At 36.3% G+C, this 5,328-nt stretch overlaps 1 non-coding gene across 1 annotated transcript; it reads left to right on the top strand.

The window, feature by feature from the left end:
• Positions 1-4,286: 4,286 nt before the first annotated feature.
• Positions 4,287-4,359, top strand: TRNAV-UAC (transfer RNA valine (anticodon UAC)). Its single transcript has one exon. It is a non-coding gene; the product is annotated as a tRNA-Val (tRNA).
• Positions 4,360-5,328: the final 969 nt, after the last annotated feature.

The following is a 5,328-nucleotide window of genomic DNA, read 5'->3' as shown; positions in this document are numbered from 1 at the left end:
ACCACTTTTAAGCCTGCAAAATTTTATTTTGAGTTGTTAAACAATCTCTACTCGTTTCGAAGTTATCAACGATTACATTTTTTATTTCATGTTGCATTATTTTCAGTGACACCCACTGTAATTATCAGATGGAAGAACTGTAATTATCAGATGGAAGAACTAAGTCAGCGATGTAGACATTTAACCTAGCACATATCGCTCATGTACTCAAGGAGTGGCAACTTTTATTTTTTTCTATGACTTCTACTTTATCTTCTGTAAAATTGCCATGCTAATATCTCTAAAACTCGACGAGTTACAGCTAGCTCATTTACTACGAATTTCGCATAATTCAACACACAAGTTTTTTGAGTTCATGAAGCACTAAAACACTTCAAATCATGCTTGATATTGCACAGAAATTTATCACTGATATCTAGCTAACTGCTTGTAAAACAGTGTCCAAGAAGTTATTTAAGTTTTTGTGTGATAATCCTTTTAAGTTGTGAAGTCAAATGACAATCGCCAACTTAAAACGCGTTTTTCACGAAACTGTATATTTTGAGATGTGTCACTCTTTGAGTAAATGAGCGATATGTATGTCATAGACGATAGGATCCGACGCCAAGATCGTTCGCATACATTGCGTTACCTATGCCGCCTGAAGAGTGTGGAATTTCAGAAAGGTAGAGGTTAACAGTTCCGGACTATTACCTCGCCTTGGTGAACTCCCTGTTTCACTCTACGGGTCTTGTAGCCTAGACAGACGGCAGTCTTAATTTGCATTAACAGCCTTAATTCAAATTAATTCGTGCATTATCCACATTCTTAATGCACAAATTCAAAGGGAATTTAAACTGAATTTAACAATTTCAATATGCCAATGCTGTTGAAAATCAATTGCCTTTTGTCAAATTTCCATGTTTAAGAAAATAACAAGAAGAAAAAGCGACCGAACTTAACGGTCGGACCAAACTTTTTATACCCTCCACCACAAATTTCAGCCATTTCGGTGGATTAATGTGGCCACAACCCTCAAAATACCGAAAATCGGAATGTACCGTTCTATGGGGGCTACATGATGGCGTGGACCTATACCAACACATTTTTGGGGGAAACTTTTATACCCCCCACGAAGACTAAATACCAAATTTCAGCCTATTCGGTGTGATAATGAGGCTAAAACCTTCAAGATACCGAATATCTGGAGGTACCGTTATATGGGGGCTATATGAAGGCGTAGACCGATACCGACAAAATTCTGGGGGAAAGTTTTATACCCCTAAAGAAGACTACGTACCATTTTGATAGGATAATGAAGCTAAAACCTTAAAAATACCGAAAATCGGGAGGTACCGTTCTATGGGGGCTATATGAAGGTGTGGTACTCCTAAAGAAGACTACGTACCAAATTTCAGCCATTTTGGTAGGATAATGAAGCTAAAACCTTAAAAATACCGAAAATCGGGAGGTACCGTTCTATGGGGCTATATGAAGGTGTGCACCGATACCGACAAAAGTCTGAGAGAAAGTTTTATATCCTTATGGTGTCTTATATGGGGGCTATACCAAAACGTGGACCTATATAACCCAACTTTGGTAGGAGTGTTTTTTGACCTCTGGAGACACAAAATACCAAATTACAACCAATTCTGTGGTCAAATGGGACTAATACATTCAAAATATATTAAAATGACGCGTACTTTATATGGGGCGTTATATGGGGGCTATACCAAAACGTGGACCTATATAAACTAACTTTGGTAGGAATGTTTCTTGGCCTCTGGAAGCACAATTCGGTTTCAAATGGGACAAATATCCTAAAATTTCCTTAAAACGACGACGCGTCACGCGTCACTTTGTATTGGGGCTATACGAAAGCGTGGACTTACATATAATAGATTTTCCCAAAATTTAATACACCTACGTCAATCCGTTCGGACGCTAGAGTGATTTCTACAGACGGACGGACATGGCTATATCGATGTAGAATTGCACGCTGATCAAGAATATATATAATTTGGGTCTACAATGATCATTTCGAGTAGTTACAAACGGAATGACAAACTTAATATACCCCCATCCTATGGTGGAGGGTATAAAAAAGGAAAACAAATCAGCAAGTTTCGCGTTTCTTTCAAATAAGTAGTGGTCTTTCGCGAATAGAATAGCAGCTAATCGTTTTTCGCGCCTTCTATGAAATCTATTTTTAAAATTTTTATTTTCACAAGCATTTCATTACCCACAATGTTTCATTACAGTTTTGCGACATTTTTATACCCTCCACCCTAGGATGGGGGGTATATTAAGTTTGTCATTCCGTTTCTAACTACTCGAAATAATCATTGTAGACCCCACAAAATATATATGTCTGTCTGTCCGTCTGTGGAAATTACTATAGCTTCCCAACGGATTGAAGTAGGTGGATGAAATTTTGGTAAAATGTATTATATCTATGTGGGACTTTTGGTATTGAAAGCGGGCTATGTAGGTCCACGTTTTCGTATAGCCCCCATACAAATTGACGCGTGACGCGTCGTCATTTTAAGGAAATTTTAGGATATTTGTCCCATTTGACACCGAATTGGTTGTAATTTGGTATTTTGTGTCTTCAGAGGCTAAGAAATATTTCTACCAAATTTTGTTTATATAGGTCCATGTTTTGGTATAGCCCCCATATAAGGCCCCATATATAGTACGCGTCATTTTAAGATATTTTGAATATATTAGTCCCATTTGACCACAGAGTCGGTTGTAAGTTTGTATTTTGTGTTTCCAGAGGTTAAGAAATATTTCTACCATAAAATGTTTATATAGGTCCAGGTTTTGATATAGACCCCATAGGACGATATCTCCCGATTTTCGGTATTTTGAAGGTTTTAGCCTCATTATCGCAGCGAAATGCTTGAAATTTGGTATTTAGTCTTCGTTGGGGGTATAAAACTTTCCCCCGTAAATTTGTAGGTATAGGCCTACGCCTTCAATAAATTATATAGAAATCGGGTCAGATTTGGATATAGCTCCCATATATACTTTCGGCCGATTTCACGTATTTTCTGTACCACACACGCTATATATGTCCGATTTCGATGAAATTTGGAACGTGTGACTGAATTCAGTCTAGAAATAAGTGTTCGAAATTTTTTAGAAATCGGTTCAAATTTGGATATAGCTCCCATATATATTTTCGGCCTATTTCACGTATTTTCTGTACCAAACACGCTATATATTTCCGATTTCGATGAAATTTGGAATGTGTGACTGAATTCAGTCTAGAAATAAATGTGCCAAATTATATCGAAATCGGTTCAGATTTGGATATAGCACCCCTATATATTTTCGGCCGATTTCGCGCATTTGCTGCTCCAAACACGCTATATATGTAAGTCCGATTCCAATGATATTTGGAATGTGTGTCTGAATTCGGTATGGAAATAAATGTGTCAAATTATATCAAAATCGGTTTAGATCTGGATATAGCTCCGATTTATATTTTACATATTCACAGTGGTGTAGGGTATCATATAGTCGGCACCGCCCGACTTTGATCCTGTCCTTACTGGTTTTGAATTATCAGGCATAAAGTCAATAAAAAGTTGTCGTTAAAACTCATTACGACGGGCCAGCAACGCTGACCGGGGTCTGCTAGTAAAATAATAATAATAATTAATAAATAAATACAACTAATTTCGAAATTAATTGGGTGTCTTTTTGTACCTCTCTGATTATTTTTTCGTCGACAACTTGTTATCTGGGGTTAAAGGTAGATCACTAGGTGACAAAACGGAAGTGTTAGTGAGCACATGAAATTAAAAAGTAACCAGGATGAATCCTGGACTTTGCCATCTTAAAATCCTCTAGTGGCTCAACAACACTTACCTGCTATGGGAAACAGTCTTATAATATGTTTCTTTCATATTATGCCAAATAAAACTTTTTAACAACTTACAATTCTCACATAATTATTTTTTTAAAGATTAACATTTAACTTGCTGATAAGATTTGCTTATCAGGTCCGTCAAACAGTAGTTCACACTCAAATTCATTTACCCAAATTCCAAATCAACATTTTCTACACAAAACGCACATAAATACTTTAATGGTTTCAAACAAGTTTTCTTTGAATGTGCTCTGAATAAATACAAACATAAATGAATAAAGAAAATAGTGAAAGGTTAGGGCAATGTGCGCGACAATGAGTCAACAATAGTTGCTGGTTTAATTTTTTAATTAAACCATTATCATTTTTATCACTGATTGTATGGTGTGTATAATGAGTAAAATTGTATAAAAACCGTTATCAAATTGGTTCCATAGTGTAGCGGTTATCACGTCTGCTTTACACGCAGAAGGTCTCCGGTTCGATCCCGGATGGAACCAGGTGAATTACTTTTTAGGAAAGATAAAAATGGTTAAAATTTGTTCAATCAACAAACTGAAATGATGATAACTTGTCCGGTCTATGAAGCTACCATTGAAATACTTAGTACTTTACCATTGGAGTAGTATATCCCAACTGATAAAACTCCCTTCAAAAGAGCTTACCGGAGGCGTCATTGTAGTCCCTTCCAAAACATGGATCAATTTTTACAATTGATCTTTTGAACTCCTGGCAACACAAATATTAAATTACAGCAATCTCGGATCGAAAATTTGACCAAAAACACTAGAAATACATAAAATTGGGAAATACCAACTAGATTTAAACCTGGATATACGAGTATATGAAAAGTAGACTTGGGCAATCTAGTTGCCGGTGCGTATCGATCTTTCTTGTTGCTTTTCCTAAAAGTAACTAGTTCTTTAATATAGTTCCCAATAGTTCCGAGACAGATAAAGTTCAACGAATCTCTCTCTTTCATCGTTCTTTTCGTTCCAAATAGTTAAGAGAACGAAATAGTTCAACGAATTTTTCTCTTTTATCGTTCTCCTCGTTCCAAATAGTTAGGAGAACGAAATAGTTTAACGAATTTTTCTCTTTCGTCTTTCTTTTCGTTTCTTTCGTTCCAAATAGTTCCAAGACAGAAATGTTTTTATGATTTGGTGAATGAATTGACATAAAAATAAATAAATTACAGTGAATAAGCACCAACGAAGAAGGATCGACAAAGGAGTTAAATTAAAGGAACGAGAAGAACGAAAGAAACTATATGAACTAAAGGAACTATATAAACGCAAGAGTTCCAATACTAGTTCCTTGTCCGGAATAGTTCCCTGGAACTAGTCGTTCCGGAACTACACAAGTCTAATGAGGGGCTATATGAAGACGTGGGCCTATACCGACAAATTTCTGTTGGAAAGTTTTATGCCCCAACGAAGACCAAATACCAAATTCAAAACATTTGGTGG

This window comes from Musca autumnalis, unplaced genomic scaffold (assembly GCF_047663935.1).
Source record: "Musca autumnalis isolate F117 unplaced genomic scaffold, ASM4766393v1 scaffold_5, whole genome shotgun sequence".
NCBI classification, from domain to species: domain Eukaryota; kingdom Metazoa; phylum Arthropoda; class Insecta; order Diptera; family Muscidae; genus Musca; species Musca autumnalis.
Note: the sequence above shows the minus strand (reverse complement) of the source record. Positions and strands in the feature narration are given on the sequence as shown.